Below are 19,318 nucleotides of genomic sequence, written 5' to 3'. Positions count from 1 at the left end.
CCAGGACACTACAGCCAAATGATCTTTGGTGCTCATTGCAGCTGCAAGAATAAATTACCAAGTAAAATCGCAGTATTTTGTTCACAATGTCAATTTTGCTCCATTTCTTGTTGCAGGGGGAAGTGATAAGTAGGGACACACAGCTCTCTGGGAATAAGGCCTGCTGATTTCTGGGCTGCACATGACTCACCTAGACTGATTGCTTTCCTAATGGAGTGCGAGAAATCACATGAAGCGATTGAAAGGAGTATTAAAGATGCTCTTGACTGGGAACAACAAAGGCCACATGGAGCTCTTTGCACAAGTCTGAAAGTTAGAAATGGCAGGGCTTCTGTTTTAAGTCTTGTTTTTCTGTCTGTGGCCCCATAGAAGAAATGTCCACATCGCGGGGGCTGGAAACTGGAAGTATCCTGAGCTAATTCTGCTACCACCATCATGTATTGAGACAACTGATGGCTTCCACTGATTGTCGCCGGAAGCTTGTGTCCTTTTCAGGACGGACGATGACAGCGAGGTCAACATTCGAAACAAGATGGACTCGAAAGAAGAAGAAGGGTAGAAAACATTTTGAGATTAAAAGCAGCTATGAGGAATGTTTGAGGAATGTAAGGGATGGACATAATCACAGAGATGCTCGTAAATGCCAGCAAATAATATGGAATGGAATGGAATATTTTATTGTCACATGTGACAAGGCACAGTGAGATTCTTTGCTTGCAAAGAAGGTATACAAATAGTGGCCACCTATGGGGCTGACAAAGTTACGAAGTACGCCGGCTCCTCCTTTATTCTCCCCACCCACACATATCCAGCGGTTCCCCCACGCCGGGTTCCCATTGACCATTGTTCTTCCCCTGCTGGCCACTAGGGGTTGTGCATGATGGCAGCCTCTGCCTACAGTCGGTCTGTTTTTCCATCTTTTAAAATGTTTTAGTCTGTTTACAAAGTATGTTTTGGAGATTTTGGCTTCACCACTGTTGAGGCTCCCCCGCTGCTGCCGCTTCACCGTGGCGGTCTAAGGTGCATGTCTAGTACACAAAGAGCTGCAGACTAAAAGGTCACAAAATGCTGGGGTAATCTTTATTGTTGGGAGGTGCTGTTCCTCCAATTTACGTTGGGCCTCACTCTGAAAGTGCAGGAGGCCCAGGCCAGAAAGGTCAGTGTGGGAATGAGAGGGGGAGTTAAAGTGTTTAGCAACTGGGAGATCAGGTAGGTTTAGGCAGACTGAGCGGAGGTGTTCAGTGAAACGATCGTCGAGCCTGCAATTGCTCTCGCCGATATACAGTAGTCCACACTTGGAACAATTGGTAGAGCTACTGACTCACAACGCCAGAGACCAACTTTCTATCCTCACCTTGGGTGCTATCTGTGTGGAGTTTACAGATTCCTCTTGTGACCACGGGGATTTCCTCTGGGTGCCCTGGTTTTCTCCCACATCCCAAAGAGGTGCAGGTTTTTAAGTTAATTGGCTTCTGTAAAATTGCCCCTAGTGTAAAGGGAGTGGATGCGAAAGTCGGATAACATAGAACTGGAGTGAACAGGTGATCGATGGTCGGCGTAGGCAGTGGCGTAGCGTGGGGGGGGGGGGGGGGGGCAGAGGGGCGGTGGCCCGGGGCCCTAGATTTAGGGGTGCAAAAAAATTGTTGGATAAAATGTTTTTATAAAATTAAGAGGCCCGGGGAGCCGTTGGAGCGAGGAGTTACCTGGAGCTGTGAGTATAAAAACAGCGCGGGGCTTGCTTCTACAGAGGCCCGGGGAGCCGTTGGAGCGAGGAGGGGTTACCTGGAGCTGTGAGTATAAAAACCGCTGTCGTCCACTGGGCCCGCGGTCGGGTCAAGTGGCCGCTGCCGCCGGAACGTGCCCCAGCTCCGAGTTCTGGTCGCCGTTGTCCCAGCTCCGAGACCAGGCCGCTGGTGTCGCTGTCCCCGCTCCGAGTTCTGGTCGCCGCTGCCACTGTCCCAGCCGCCGCTGCCTCTGCCCCAGCTCCGAGGCCGCCAGCTCCGCCATTAGGCCTTGGCGCAGGCAGAGATGGGGGATACGACAAAAGAAGTCGCATCCCCCGAAGGAAGAGACCAAAAACGTGTTCCTTCCCGTTCCCCTTCCCCTTTCCCTTCTCCCCTTCTCCCCTCTCCCCCTCTCCCCTCTCTCCCTTCTCCCCCCCCTCTCCCCCCCCTCCCCCCCCCCCCCCCGCTAATGAGGAGGCGCAAAACTTTAAACTGCCCCGGGAGCTCAAAACCCACCCTACTCCACTGGGCGTAGGACCTGTTTCCATGCTGTATTGTGAAACTAAAATACTAAACTAAACATGTGTTCTGCCATCTGCTCTGTTGGATATATCAGTGCATTCACTGCTTATATAATCCAAATCCCCATCCACAATGTCTCAGGGTATGGAAACTGTGGTGGGGCCTCTCCCATTTAACAAGTTTTTCAAAGTGCAGTGCTAACCTGCAGAGCACCGCACTGCAGTGCCAGCTGGTTGCTGACTTGTTTGTTCTTCAGTCCAAGCATTCACATGTGCAGTTTGGTTTAGTTTGGAGATACAGCACGGAAACAGGCCCTTCGACCCACTGATTTCGCATCGACCAGCGATCCCTGCACAATTAACACTATTCCTCACACACAGGGGACAATTTTACATTTACACCAAGCCAATTAACCTACAAACCTTTCTATTTGGAAGAAATCGATGATCTTGGAGAAAACTCATGCGGAATCAGGTCACGGAGAGAACGTACAAACTATGAACAGACAACACACGTAGTCGGAATCAAACCCGGGTCTCTGTCGCTGTAAGGCACCGTGCTGCCCAGTTTACCCAGATTTCAGCTGTACGTGAGAGAGAGGGAGGGAGAGAGGGAGACAGGGAGACAGGGAGAGATAGAGGGGAGTGGGTGAGAGGGAAAGGGTATAATGAGAAAGGGAGGGGAGAGGGAGACAGGGAGGGAGAAAGAAGGAGAGAGGGATGGAGAGAGGGAGAGGGGGAGAGGTGAGAGAGAGAGAGGGAGAGGGATAGAGGGAGAGGAGAGAGAGAGAGGAGAGAGAGAGAGGGAGAGGGAGGGGGAGAGATAGATAGAGAGAGGGAGAGGGAGAGGGGAGAGGAGAGGGAGAGGGAGAGGGAGAGGGAGAGGGGAGAGGGAGAGCTTAGAGAACAGCTTACATCACATGCAACAGCAGGTGAAGTGAAAGAGTTGGATCTGGGTGGACTGTTGACACCATCAAACTAATCTCTAGGAACATGCCGGCCACAGTACAAAGGCATCTCTCTGAGCTGTGGGCTAGATCATTTGTGGATTCCTGTCAGGTTCCTGGCCCAGCACTGCACAGCGACTGGGCAAGAGCAGACCTGTGGCCGGTTGCCTGAGCATCAGAAATGTCACCACTGCATCACCGTGTATAATGCCACAATGACTCTTTGATTAATGTTGATTATATTCACAATTTTGTTCCTGGAAATGCATCGTAAGTGTTAACCAAGACAACATTACACATACATGAACATGCATCGGATGCAATGGTGAGGAAGATGGCTTCTGCAGATTAACTGGTCCCAGGGGACAAATAAATCCTCCAATGTTTATGGATTTACTTTTATTGCTGAACTTGCAAAAAAACCCTTGAATCTGACAAAACATATATTAACTTTTATGGCTATCTACAGTTTATTTATGACTTCATGTATGATTTCATTTGAACCGTACAAATAATCTGAAAAGCAGTTATGAATTTATGATAGTCCCCTGAATAAAATCCCAAACGCAATATCCTAATTTCTTAATTCAAGAATATTTATTGCAATTAACTCTTTGAAAATAAATCTGAACAGATCTTCTGTGGCGATGCTAATATTAAGCAAGAGCATGGCAGTTCTAGGAGTACAGGAGCATTGTTCCATGCTAACCTATTACTAAAAGGTCACACATTCCTTCTATCCAGAGATGCTGACTGTCCTGCTGAGATACTCCAGCATGTTGTGTCTATCTTCTATTGCCAATTGTTTCTTTTAAGTTAAGGGCCTGGCCCACTTAGGCGATTTTTTCGGTGACTGCCGGCGACTGTCACAGTCGTAGCAGGTCACCGAAAAAGCGGCGACTCGACTCCCCCACGACACTGGTGACTCATTAGGACGTCCACCTTCGACCACCTATGACCACACAGGCGAAACCTACGACAACCAAGGTCAACCTACGTCCACCCACGACGAGCTATGACAAGCAATGACAAGCAACGACAAGTACTTACCTTCAGGTCAACAGCGACTCGCGTCTGTTTGTTGCTCCAGGTGGAGCAAACCAGCAGATGAAAGCGGCCCCCGTTGGACTCCGGGGAAGGAGTGTTCCGTTTCACGGAGCGGGGAAAGACGCCACCAGGACCGCACACACTGCGGTACACGGACAGGGAGCTGCGCCGGTGCCAGTCCCGACGCAAGCGGCCCCCGTTGGACTCCGGGGAAGGAGCGTTCCGTTTTCACGGAAGGGGGAGAGCGCCACCAGGACCGCACACGCTGCAGTCCACGGACAGGGAGCTGCACCAGTGCCAGTCCCGACACAAGCGGCCCCCGTTGGACTCCGGGGGAGGAGCGTTCCGTTCGCGGAGGGGGGAAAGACACCACCAGGACCGCACACACTGCGGTCCACGGACAGGGAGCTGCGCCGGTGCCAGTCCCGACGCAAGCGGCCCCCGTTGGACTCCGGGGAAGGAGCGTTCCATTCGCGGAGGGGGGAAAGACGCCACCAGGACCGCACACGCTGCGGACAGGGAGCTGTGCCGGGTTCCAGTACAGCAAACAACGGGAGTCAGGCTCCTGCTACAGTTAAAAAACGGACCATCAGATAAGTCTACTCTGAGGTCAGTTTAATTGGCAAAGGAGAGTTTTTGCTTGTTCCAACAGCCAAGAAAAAAGAACAGAACAAGACTCTCCAAGGAACCTGTCCCCAGCTCGGCTCCAGCACAGGCGTCTCATCAGTGGGGGACAGAGGGCGGTAGGACCGCCAACCCGGCACTCCGCCATCCCCGACAACGAGCCAAGCCCAGTTCCGCTAGCACCTGAGCAGCAGACTGTATGTCAACAATCCGGCCGGTGGTATCTGATTCGTTGGACGGGGACGTCTCACTGCCCGCTTAGGACAGAGACAGCCGCCTGAGCCGCATGGAGCGACTCGTGGAGCATAAGCTCCAGCGAGACTTGCTTTATGGGAAGCAGTTTCGCAGAGGGAGTTCAGGCACTCCCTCCACAGTGCCTCATGCACTGGCCATTGCTTCCTCCTCATCCGAGGACAACTTTGGCGACTAGGGCTGGGCTGGTCAAGAAGAAGGGGCACTGGCTGAACAACATCGGGAGTATGCTTGAGGTACAGGAACAGGAAGAGCTGGTGGGTGTGGCCGCTACGTGGTTTCACCATGAGCGAAATGGCTTCAGTCTTAACTGATGGCCAGCCTACTACCTGTCTTTTCCAAAAAACCTCTCCAAGACAGGTAGCCATGAGGCGTTGGTTTTATCATGCCTCCCCTAAATTGCATTTACTCAAAGTGCCCGCCATTATTGGGGGATACATTGAGCAGCGCATTTCACCTAAATATAAAAAAAATAAATTTAAAAAAAAATGCATTTGATATCCTGACGTTGGCTATCATGTTCACCTGCTCATTCCAGAAGGGCAGGGTAGTATGGCAAAACACCTGACCCTACTGGTCAACGGTATACCCCATAACTTCTCAAGTGAAGTCACAAAACCTGCCCTCATCTATGAAATTAACAGGACTATGAGAACGCCGACCTCACAAGCACAGATCCTGCTACTTGGCACTTACCAAACCAGTCCTAAAAAACTGGACGAAGTGTTCAAACTATTCGGCACAAGAGGGCAGAGTCTGGAATGAGCACCACACTGAAGACCAGACAGCAGTACCTCTCCGCATCCACCAGGGGCGTCTACCTCATGGTACTGGTGAAAGCTCGGGGCCTGCATGCCAAACCCGTAGCATTCTTAGGTCTCGGCCCAGAGCAGGCCCCATGGAAAATGCGCCACCACCCAACAAACATCGTCCCTACAAGAACAAGGAACCAGAAATCAAAGAAAACAACAATGAAGACAGATAAGTATGGTTCCTACCATCACATAAAGGTGAAGGGTTGTACTAACAAGGGGTGGGTGAATCACGCCTGGTTAGGAAGCTATCACTCTTGGTAATTATATACCAAAAAATAAATACAAGGGGAATAGAATTAATATCTTGCCACCAATTCAGCAAGCACTCCAAGGGGTCTACCCTCCCTCGATGGTGAATGTCGCACCATCATTGATAAACCACTTGAGTATTTCACCAGGTATACCCATTCATGGGATTTGTAACTACTACCATGGATCCAAGGATACTTTATGATAGACATCGACCTTGAAGATGCATACTATTCAGTACCTTCTCATATAAGTTTCGGATATACCGCAATTACCTGGATGGGGCAACCATGATGAGCATTGCGGCATTTAAGTCAAAGCTATCCAGAGTTAACGACAGACTATCCTTGGATACAGCTTTAGCTGCATTAGCTACTAACTTATTTAGCGGGCACTGCCATATATCCAGATATTTACGTTGACCATCCACAACTTTATTCATCTGGTCATCTGGTCATCTGGTATTCATTAAGACTATCAGTTATGGTAACATTAACCACCAATCAACTACGTGGCAAGGTTATTGGGATAGTAGCAGCATTACCAGCTACTGAACATTGTACTTTTCCTATGAGCTGAGATACTAGTGTTCAAAACTATCTCCATACCTGTAATATGGGGTCAAATGGAGTAATCTGGAGTGTTATCATGGAATTTATCGGCAGGAAGGATTATGGTTGCACTCTTCCACCTATGTCCTGATGTGTTACTGAGCTTGTAATACTTAGTGCCAACGTGAATTGACTTAAACGTGTTATATATTAACTTACTGAATTCTAGTGAAGCACTTGCTCAGTAATCCACCAAATTTGCATATTCGTTTATAAGTTAACAACATCACAGTGGTGGCATATACCAAACCACTTGGGCGGAGAACATCAATATTAGGTGACAATTTATTAACAATTGGTAACCGTATGTCGTCAAACATGTTTGACCATCAGTAACTCACCTATCAGGTGAGCTAAATACTGTAAGCATACATTTTAAACCAAAAATATTTGCTGAAATTACTAAGCAATATGTACACCAGATATCGATTCCTTATATCTAATTAAATCACCACGTACTAACTTACGTCACATGAAACCAATTTTAAAGCAGCGGCAATGGAGACATTCCCGCGTTTTAAGGGGTGGGGGGAATCTAAACTATGTTTTTCCTTTCCTTCTACCTCTTTAATAGATACTACGGCTTCATCAGTCGGGTACTACGCAAATTACAATGAACCAAATCCACAGGCATGGTTCCCAGTGATCCTCGATATGGTCATTAAAAGAATTGCAGAATTGGGAAGACCACTGCTGTGCTTGGATCAGCAGCACTATCAGCCTGATGACAGCATTCTGTCGCATATCCTAGGGAACATACCTAAGGAGCATCAAGAAATGGGACACTGTTTTCCAAAACAGGAAATACACATTCAACTACAACAAAACTGTACTGGAGCTCCTGGCAGGTCTTCACCACAATGAAGGAAATGTTCTGTCAGCCTACTCAACTTGGGTACCGCTCACCGGTGATCAGATACAGGAGAGGTATATTCAATCCATTCCCCAGAAATAGGTACACCCAAATTGGGATGTCAGTCCTGACAAATCATATAACCATATAACCATATAACAATTACAGCACGGAAACAGGCCATCTCGACCCATCCAGTCCGTGCCGAACACATAATCTCCCCTAGTCCCATATACCTGCGCTCAGACCATAACCCTCCATTCCCTTCCCATCCATATAACTATCCAATTTATTTTTAAATGATAAAAACAAACCTGCCACCACCACCTTCACTGGAAGCTCATTCCACACAGCTACCACTCTCTGAGTACAGAAGTTCCCCCTCATGTTACCCCTAAACTTCAGTCCCTTAATTCTCATGTCATGTCCCCTTGTTTGAATCTTCCCTACTCTCAGTGGGAAAAGCTTTTCCACGTCAACTCTGTCTATCCCTCTCATCATTTTAAAAACCTCTATCAAGTCCCCCTTTAACCTTCTGCGCTCCCAAAGAATAAAGCCCAAACTTGTTCAACCTTTCTCTGTAACAAGTCCTGACATACTTTAGGGGATGATCACCAGCCAGGTCACTCACCCTGGAACAGCCTACCCTGAAGATGGACATGCTGGTGGCCTTACCTCAACATAAAGAGCCAGTTCTCCCATCTACTGCGATTGGACAACATGGTTATAACACCAGGTAGTGTCACATTCCCATTCAAGGGTTGGCCAAACAGAACAGACCAGGAACATCAGGTCCAGTCATGAAATTCTGGGCTTACCCACCTGAACCACGTTTTATGTGTCATGACCTACTTAGAGATCTACATCGACACAATAACGAATACCGAGGGAGAGGAAAAAGCCTTATGGGTCAGCCACAATAAACATCTTGGTCGGGTGACGAGCTAAACTATCTAGTGGCTCAAGCAGGTACCAGGTACTGGGAGTTGCTGGAGTAAATACTAACGTGTATAAATCTTATTCCACCAGGACAGCTTCCACGTCAGTAATTAAGAGGATGAACGAGCCTGTGGACCACATCCTGGCTACTGCAGGGTGGTCTAGGGAATATATGTTCCAAACTTTTATAACAAACCACTGACAGAACCTGTATCGCTTGCAGAAAAAGAATCTGCACAAAATATATAATTTAAGCCCGGGGGAGCAATTGGTCTTGTTGTTGTTAATAGCACCATTATTGTTTTTACAAACAGATTCACGGTTGATTACGATAACATACTTCCTCCCTCGAATTACTTCGGCAGCGAGTGAAGTATGAACTGTTACACGGTTTGAAATCACAGAGCTTTGAAATCTTCACGTAGTCACTCACGTGACTCCGAAGTAAAATAGTAGGATTAAACGGGAACTTACCAGTTTGAAGTTTGATCTGTATTTTATGAGGAGTTACGATGAGGGATTACGTGCCCTCCGCTCCCACCCTCATTATATGGATCAAACTGATAAATTGATGTCTCTTTTTCTTTACTATGTTTACTTCAAATAATTGTGTCTATCTGTGATTCCACACCGCTGCTTTGAAGTAATGCCGCACATGCGTGCTGAGCGGGCTCTTCACGTAATCCCTCATCGTAACTCCTCATAAAATACAGATCAAACTTCAAACTGGTAAGTTTTTGTTTAATCTTACTATTTTGTTTTAAAGGTTTAAGTGTCAAGAGTGTTTAATTGCCATATGCACTGACAAGGGAACAATGAAATTATTCCTTAACACATCCTAATACGTCTGCAAACACAGCACACAGAGACAATACCCATGATAATACCCATCTGCCAGTCACCCCAACAAACAAATGTATTCATCTATCACTTGCGCAGGAAGGAACTGCAGATGCTGGTTTTAACCGAAGATAGACACAAAATGCTGGAGTACCTCAGCGGGCTGGCAGCATCTCTGGAGGGAAGGGATGGGTGACGTGAAGAAGGGTCTCGACCCCAAATATCATCCATTCCTTCTCTCCAGAGGTGCTGCATGTCCCGCTGAGTTACTCCAGCATTTTGGGTCGATCATCCACCCATCACTTGTCAGGCTTTGCCCCAACTCCACATCTCTTCTCCAGCATTCTCCCCCACCACCCAAGTCTAAAGAAGCGTTCTGACAGAAATTACCTGTTCTTAACAGTACATGTGATAATTATGGCAAATGACAGTCACAACGAATTGTAGATTGAACATAAACATTCATATTACTTTTAACACAGCTGTTCTTTTTTAAGTTTCAGCTTGGGGTTTAGCAGACCAGCTAGATGTAAAGACTGGATTATAAGTTGCAGTCAGATTTGGTGGGTCTTTTGGTGATGATAGGAAATGCCAAATGTCTCCAAGTTTCCCCATGGAGCTTTGAGCGGGTGTGCAAATCGCTTGTTTGCTCCTGTTAGCAATTATTCAGGAGTTCTAGATTTATGTGGGTGGCAGGCTTTGACACAAATGAGAACCAGTCTTCGGAAAAACCCTGCTCAAATGTAAATTAGAAGCAGTAATCAGTTTTGATAATAAGAGGAGAGCTTTGTAACTAAACAATACTGTCTGCAGAGCACATGCTTCAGGCCCCAGAGTAGGAGGCTGCTCACTGGCATGGTTTGCAAACCGGCATGATTTTGAGACATTCTCAGAGGCATCAGTCACACAGAAGACAATTGAAATCAGTAGCGTTTGAATCCCCCTGATGTGGCTCATCTTTGTTTTGTGTCCTTGAGCTGATTATTTGTACCTATGTGCTGTGTGCATTCCTGTGTATGTCTGTTTCTCTTTGTGATTTTAGCTACTTGCTCTGGTCAACGCGGGTTGTTTTTAAATGTGCTTTGCGTATAAATTTAATTTGATTTGATTTGGTCTACAGGTCTACAAGGGATCCCAAGGTAGGATCCCAACACGAAACGTCAACTACCCATGTTCTCCAGAGATGCTGTTTGACCCGCTGAGTTACTCTGGCATGTTGTGTCCCTTTACCATAAACCGTCAGCTAAGTTTAGTTTAGAGATACAGCACAGAAAATGAGATACAGTGTGATCCCCACACATTAACACTATCCTACACACACTAGGGACAATTTTACATTCATATCAAGCCAATTAATCTGCAAACCTGTACGTCTTTGGAGTGTGGGAGGAAACTGAAGATCTCGGAGAAAACCCACACTGTCATGGGGAGAACGTACAAACTCCACACAGACAGCACCCATAGTCAGGATCAAACCCGGGTCTCCGGCGCTGTAAGTGCTGTAAGGCAACAACTGGAGTCAATGGAGTCAATGGAAGGGAAGTTATTTTGCACCATCGTGACTGAGTTCAAGGAAGGCTCTAAAACAGACTTGTTTTGCCACATAGCATATCCAACATGATACAATACAATACAATAATACTTTATTAGCCAAGTATGTTTTGCAATATACGAGAAATTTCATTTGCCAAGTCAGTTATATAAATAAAAAGCAACAGAACACACAACATACATTTTAGCAAGAACATCTGCCACAGTGACTCCTCCACATTCCTCACTGTGATGGAAGGCGAAAAAAAAAGTTCAATGTCTTCCGTTCTTTGTACTCCCGCGGTCGGGGTCCTCGAGCCTTCCGTTGATGGGACAATCTTACTCCCGTAGTCGGCAGCAGGCCTTCCTCGTCGGGGTGATCAAGCCTCTGCATCGGGGGATCTCACCATCCCGCGCTGAGTGATTGGACCTTGGGTCGGGGCTGCGAACATTCTGTGTCATAGGAGCTCCCAACTCGGTCTCTCCCGAGACTGCGAGCCCTTGATATTAAAGTCCACAGGCCACGGTTGGTGCGATCCCAGGCAGGGGATCGACTCCGATGGTAAGTCTATGCCCCGCGGTGGGGCCCAAAGTCAGTCCTGAGCGAGGCCACCAGCTCCATGATGTTAGGCCGCAGAGCGACCAGAGGTACAACCCAAAATCAATCGCATCTCCGGCAAGGTAAGACACTGAAAAAAATCTTTCCCCTGAACCCCTCCACAGAGAACAAACCGGAGAACATTTACCCAAACTTTTAAACACACAAAACATTTTTAAAAAGACAAAAAAAACCAGACAGACTGTTGTCAAGGCTGCCAATCCTGCGGCACCCTGGTGGACAAAAGCAGACACAAAATGCTGGAGAAACTCAGCGGGTCATAAGCATATTTGTCCTGTTTTCAAAAATTAGGATATTTGTGTACTCAGATAATCAGCCACCATGATGGTAATTTTAGGTGCCTGGTTCAGTTTAGTTTATTGTCACTTGTACCGAGGTACAGTGAAAAGCTTTTTGTTGCATGCTAACCAGTTAGCGGAAATACAATACATGATTACAATCGAGCCGCCCACAATGTACAGATATATAATAAGGGAATAATGTTTAGTGCAAGACAAAGCTATTAAAGTCTGATCAAAAATAGTCTATGGATCACCAATGAGGAAGATAGTAATTCAGGACTTCTCTCCATTTGCGGTAGGATGGTTCAGTTGCCCAATAACAGCTGGGGAGAAATTGTCCCTGAATCTGGAGGTGTGTGCTTTAACAATTCTGCCCTGTCACACTACCTATTGCCGGATGGTTGAGGAAGTAGAGGTGTTGGTGTGCTATCTTGGTCATTGCTTCAATATGGGTCGTCCAGGAGAAGTTGTTGGTGATATTGACTCCCAGGTATTTGAAGCTTTGAACCATCTCAACGTCCGCACCATCAATGCAAACTGGGCTATTTGTACCGCTTCACTTCCTGAAGCCACTCACTATCTCCTTTGTCTTGCTGTCGTTGAGAGATAGGTTGTTGTCTCAACACCAGGACTCGAGGTTCCCGATCTCTTTCCTGTACTCCGTCTCATCATTATTTGTTATTCAGCCTAAAATGGTGGTGTCGTCTGCGGATTTGTAAATTGAGTTAGATTGAGTTAGATTTGTACATGGCTGCACAGTCCTGGCTGTACAAGGAGAAAAGAAGGGGACTGAGAATGCATCCATACGGAGCACTGGTAATGAGGATTATCGTAGGTTAGTTCCATATGCGCACGTTTGGTCAATATCCCTTTAAATCTTTCTTAATCATGTATCGATCCTCTGCAGCTCGTTCGGTATATCCACCACCCTCTGAGTGAAAAGGTTGCCCTTAGGTTCCTGTTAAATCTTGCTCCTCTCACCTTAAACCTACATTAAAGAACTCTGTGCATTCATCCTTTCTATTCTCCTCAAGATTTTATAAACCTCCATAAGATCACTCCTCAGTCTCTGGTCACCAGTGAATAAACTCCTGATCTGTCCAAGTCAAGTCAAGTCAAGTTTATTTGTCACATACACATTCGAGATGTGCAGTGAAATGAAAGTGGCAATGCTCGCGGACTTTTGTGCAAAAGACAAACAACCAAACAACCAAACAAACTATAAACACAATCATAACACACATATTCTTTTACATAATAAATAATGGAAGGAAAAACGTTCAGTAGAGTTAGTCCCTGGTGAGATAGACGTTTACAGTCCGAATTGCCTCTGGGAAGAAACTCCTTCTCAACCTCTCCGTTCTCACCGCATGGCAACGGAGGCGTTTGCCTGACCGTAGCAGCTGGAACAGTCTGTTGCAGGGGTGGAAGGGGTCTCTCATGATATTGTTGGCTCTGGAGTTGCACCTCCTGATGTATAGTTCCTGCAGGGGGGTAAGTGAAGTTCCCATAGTGCGTTCGGCCAAATGCACTACTCTCTGCAGAGCCTTATTGTCCTTGGCAGAGCAATTCCCAAACCAGATGGTAATGTTCCTGGACAAGATGCTTTTCACCGCCGCTGCGTAGAAGCGCTGGAGGATCCTTGGAGACACTCTAAATTTCCTCAATTGCCTGAGGTGGTAAAGGCGCTGCCTTGCCTTACTCACAAGTGCTGAGGCGTGTGATGCCCATGTCATATCCTTGGAGATGTGGACTCCCAGATATTTAAAACAGTTCACCCTATCCACAGGATCCCCATTTATCCTCAATGGAGTGTACGTCCTCGGATGATGTGCCCTCTTAAATTCCATGATCAGCTCCTTCGTTTTTTTGATGTTCAAGAGGAGGCTGTTACCTTGGCACCAGAGTGCTAGACCAGCCACCTCCTCCCAGTAGGCCTTCTCGTCGTTGTCTGAGATCAGGCCCACCACCACAGTGTCATCAGCAAACTTAATTATTGAATTGGAGCTGAACCTAGCCACACAGTCATGTGTGTACAGGGTGTACAATAGGGGGCTGAGGACGCAACCCTGGGGCGATCCTGTGCTCAGGGTGAGGGACATCGATGTATTCCCTCCCATCTTGACTACCTGGGGCCTGGCGGTGAGAAAGTCCAGGACCCAGGCACACAGGGAGGTGTTGAGCCCCAATTCCATTAGCTTCCCGGCCAGTCTGGTGGGGACTATCGTGTTGAAGGCTGAACTGTAGTCTATGAACAGCATCCTCACGTAGCCCCCCTTCTGGCTGTCCAGATGGGAGAGAGCGGTGTGCAAGACCTGGGAGACCGCATCGTCCGTGGATCTGTTCGGACGGTATGCGAACTGTAACGGGTCCATGTTCTGAGGGAGGAAGGCACAGGCTCAGGCGATCGAGTCCTAGTGACATCCTCATGAATCTTCTCTGCAGTCTTTCCAGCTTAATGCATTAATTCGACAGCAGGGTGATCAAGACCGTCAAGTAGTCACGGTGGCACAGCACCAGAAACCCGGGTTTGATCCAGATTACGGGTGCTGCCTGTATGGAGTTTGTATGTTCTCACCGTGATCTGCGTGGGTTTTTCCAAACTCTTCGGTTTCCACCCACACGCCAAAGACGCACAGGTTTGTTAGTTAATTGGCTTGATTAATTGGCTTGATAAAACTGTTAAATTGTCCAAGTTGACAATATGCAGAGTACTGCCCTGCCGACTACAAAATTCAGAAGTTATTTAATTTTTTATTTCGAACAGAATTTTAAAAGAATAAAAAGCAAGTGTGAAACAGCATACAAAAAACAAAACAAGAATATTTATAAAGTGTCATAAACAATATCTATAAATAAATGAAATCATATGTGTCCGAAAAGGAGCAGGAAGAAGCCAAAGCTTATTAATTAATAACTAAGGTTCGGAAGGTTCGGAACACAGTTCTCCAAATGTGGCATCTTTAAAATCATGTACAACTGTAAAATAACCTACGACAACCTACGTCCACCCACGACAAGCTACGACAAGGTACGACAATTCTGTCGCCGGTACCTGTCGCCGGCTGACGTGGGCTGATGCCAATGGAATTGGCGCCAGCTCTATGCATAATATCCTGCCTGATGAAGGCCAATGTAACAAAAGCCTTCTTTAACATCCTACCTATCTATGATGCCTCTTCCAGGAAAATATATACCTGTACTCCAAGATCCTTCTGCTCTATAATATTCCACACGACCCCATCCTTCACTGAGAAAATGAAGCACCTAGCACTTATGTGCATTATATCTTATTCACCAATTCTCAGCCCATTTTCCCTGCTGACCAAAATCCTGCTGTAATGCCTTGTGCATTTTCATCCAAATTGTTGATATAAATGACAAAGAATACTGAGCCTAACACTGATCCCTGAGGGACTCCACTTGAACAGGCCTAGAGTTTGAAAAAACTTTCTTCTACCACCACCCTGCTTCCTTCCATGAAACCAATTCTACATCCAGATATCGCAGTGGATGAGGAGGAGAACTAGAAGAAGAAGGGTTTCGGCCCGAAACGTCGTCTATTTCCTTCGCTCCATAGATGCTGCTGCACCCGCTGAGTTTCTCCAGCAATTTTGTGTACCCTATATCCAGATGGTTGGATCTCTCTGTATCCCATGCAATCTAAGCCTCTTGTCAGTCATGGGCCTGTCGCCACATGTTCGCCGGTGGTCGTCGGGATGTCACCTGTATGGTCGTGATTAGTCTCCTCAGTTGCGCAAAGAGTCGTAGTGTCTTTCTGGTCGCCGCAAAATTTTCAACATGTTGAAAAACTTTCGGCGACAGTGGGTTTGACGCAAATGAGGGTATCTTGACTTCTTCTGACGTAGGTGCTATTGTAGGTTGTCGCCAGGATGACGTAGGTTGGTGCCGGTGCTGACTTTGGTGAATTCCATTGACGTCAGCCGGCGACAGGTACCGGCGACAGAATTGTCGTACCTGGTCGTAGCTTGTCGTGGGCGGACGTAGGTTGTCGTAGGTGTGGTCGTAGGCGGATGTCCTAATAGTCACCTGTTGTCGGTTGCTTGCCTTAGCTTGACATCGACTAGGAGGTAGGTTGTTGTAGACATTGTCATAGGCGGGTCCAGTGGCCGGATTTTCGGCGAGCTGCTACGACTATGGCAGTCGCCGAAAAAATCGTCAAAGTGGGACAGGCCCATTACAGTGTGCCCCCATTGTAAATATGTAATTCAATGGAAAAATTTGTCAGACACAGAATATTGGAGTAAATATTGCCATTATAGTTGCTGAAATTATATTGAATCATCTACTGTTATCTTTGTCCTTAAGAGTATACAAATTGAATGTGCTTTGCGTTTGAAGGGATCGGGCTGCAAATGTCTCCAAGAGAATGCTTGCTTGATATGAAGACATTTTACATCCACTAGCTTCAGCCACCATTGGCCTTGTCACCATCACTCAATGAGTATTTCTGCTCTTCTCCTTTGTATCTCCCAAAGAGAAAGACAGACGAACGGAGGAACTTGGGGCAGTCAAGTCAAGTTTATTCGTCACATACACATACGAGATGTGCAGTGAAATGAAAAGTGGCAATGTTCGCGGACTTTGTTCAAAAAGACAAACAAACAAACAACCAAACAAACTACAAACAGAATGGAACAAAATCACATATTCTTTTACATATTAAATATTGTGGGCGGAAGGAAAAAGGGAAAAAAACAACACTTTTTAAAACAGCAGTGGAGTGGTTCAGTAAAAGTTAGTCCCTGGTGAGATAGGAGTTTACAGTCCTAATAGCCTCTGAGAAGAAACTCCAATCAAACAACCAAACAAACTATAAGCACAATCATAACACACATATTATTTTACATAATAAATAATGGAAGGAAAAACGTTCTGTACAGTTAGTCCCTGGTGAGAAAGACGTTTACAGTCCGAATTGCCTCTGGGAAGAAACTCCTTCTCAACCTCTCCGTTCTCACCACATGGCAACGGAGGCGTTTGCCTGACCGTAGCAGCTGGAACAGTCCGTTGCAGGGGTGGAAGGGGTCTCCTATGATTTTATTAGCTCTGGAGTTACACCTCCTGATGTATAGTTCCTGCAGGGGGGCGAGTGAAGTTCCCATAGTGCTTTTGGCCAAACGCACTACTCTCTGCAGAGCCTTCTTGTCCTGGGCAGAGCAATTACCAAACCAGATTGTAATATTTCCAGACAAGATGCTTTCCACAGCTGCTGAGTAGCAGGACTGGAGGATCCTCGGAGACACTCTGAATTTCCTCAATTGCCTGAGGTGGCAAAGGCGCTGCCTTGCCTTACTCACGAGTGCTGTGGTGTGTGATGTCTATGTCATATCCTCAGAGATGTGGACTCCCAGATATTTAAAACAGCTCACCCTATCCACAGTATCCCTATTTATCCTCAATGGAAGTATCTTGAGAGCAGTCACTGTTATAGTCTAAGAAGTACTGAATGTACTATCATGTATGAAGGTTGACAAATCTCCAGGGCCTGATCAGATATATCTGAGGACATTGTAGGAAACCAGAGAGGAAATTGCGGGAGCCCAGGTTGAAATTTAACGGTTCAACGGTCCGGTATTGTCACGTGTACCATTAAGTTATCATCTCTGTGCCGAAGGAAAGTAAGTTATCGTGCCTGAATTACTACCGCCCAGTGGCTTCGGCATCCACATTATGAAGTACTTTGAGCGACTGATGGAGTAATTTAACTCCTGTCTCCGAGGCAGACTTGGTCTACCTTAGTGAATGGTAACATGACAGAGTCTACAGGTGCGGCAGTATTAACATTTAGTACACCTGTCCCTATGCTTGCCCCTGCAAGAGATGCAACACCTGCCCCTGGAAGTCTTTCCAGGTCAGGCAGAGGTTCACTTGCACCTCCTCCAACCTCATCTACTGTATCCAGTGTTTCTAATGTGAAATCCTATACATCGACAAGACCAAGGGCAGGTTCAGTCCGCCTAAACCTACCTGATATCCCGGCTGCTCAACACTTTAACTCCCCCTCCCATTCCCACATTGACCTTTCTGTCCTGGGCCTCCTCCATGGTCAGACTGAAGCCCTGCACAAATTGGAGGAACAGCACCTCATATTTTGCTTGCGCAACTTACAATCCAGCGGTATGAACATCTACTTCTCTAACTTCAAGTAACCCTTGCTTTCCCTCTATCCCCATCCCTCACCCTTCCCAGTTCTCTGACCAGTCTGACTGTCCCTCTGATTATATTTTATATCTGTATGCTTCATTGTCACCTTCCCCTAGCTAAAAATGATCTATTCTACATTTTCTCATATATATTCATTCGCTTTGATGATTTGTTTTTACACTTTACCCATCCTTATCTCTGTGTCTCCCTCTCCCCTGCATTTGAACAAGGGTCTCAACCCATTCCTTCTCTCCAGAGATGTTTCCTGTCCCTCTGAGTTACTCAGAAGAGGGTAACTCATGATAAAGATACTAGTCCATGTCTGCTACAGGCATTATAAGGAGGGGTGTGGAAGGGTCTAAGTGGGCATATGTTGAATCGAATTCTTGCATACTTGAAGAGGAGGATAACGACACCTTAATTAGTGAGAGCACCATGATAGGTAAGAAAATTGATTCTCTGCAGATCAGCCTATTGAAGGCCACCAACAGTTTTAAGAGAAAAATTGTTATTGGGCACCTCTGCAGGAGAAAGTCTTCAAATTGTGGGGAAGGTGAACGTTTGTTTGTCAATGGGCATGGATAGACCCAATAACCGGGTGGCACAGTGGCACAGTTGTACAGTCGCTGTCTCTCAGAGCTTTCAGCGCCAGGGTCCCGGGTTCAATCCCGGCTATGGCTGCTGTCTGTATGGAGTTTGTACGTTCATGGGATTTCACCCACACTCCAAAGATGTATAGGTTTGTAGGTTAATTGGCTCAGTATAAAATGTAAAAATTGTCCCTCGTCTTGGATAATGTTAGCGTGCGGGGATCGCTGGTTGGTGCAGACTCGGTGGGCCGAAGGGCCTGTTTCTGCGCCATATCTCTAAACTAAACTTAATATAACCTGTTGTAGTTATGGTGCAGAGGGTTGCAACAGCAACCATGGGCGTTAATTGGATTGAGTGACTCGAACTGAAGGACTGCGTGTTTGAGTGAGTCACAGTGTTGGACGGGGTGGGCACAAAGGAGGGAGTGGCCCAACCCAAACCTGCCTCTGTTCAGGGTCAGACATTTTAAGGCACCAAAGATTCTAGGTCAGATTCACCAGCAGAAACTCTAACATTGTAGTCATGGAGAATGAAGGATTGAAGGCTGCTCTCTGGCTTCCTGAGAAAGGGAGAAAACAAGATAACTACGGCAATTGGGTAGTTTAGTTTAGTTTATTGTCATGTGCACCAAGGTACAGTGAAAAGCTTTTTGTTACGTGCTAACCAGTCAGCGGAAGGACAATTGCGGTGCTGGCTCGAAGGGCCGA

This window comes from Leucoraja erinacea, chromosome 4 (genome assembly GCF_028641065.1).
Source record: "Leucoraja erinacea ecotype New England chromosome 4, Leri_hhj_1, whole genome shotgun sequence".
NCBI classification, from domain to species: domain Eukaryota; kingdom Metazoa; phylum Chordata; class Chondrichthyes; order Rajiformes; family Rajidae; genus Leucoraja; species Leucoraja erinaceus.
This window is presented reverse-complemented; position numbering follows the sequence as displayed.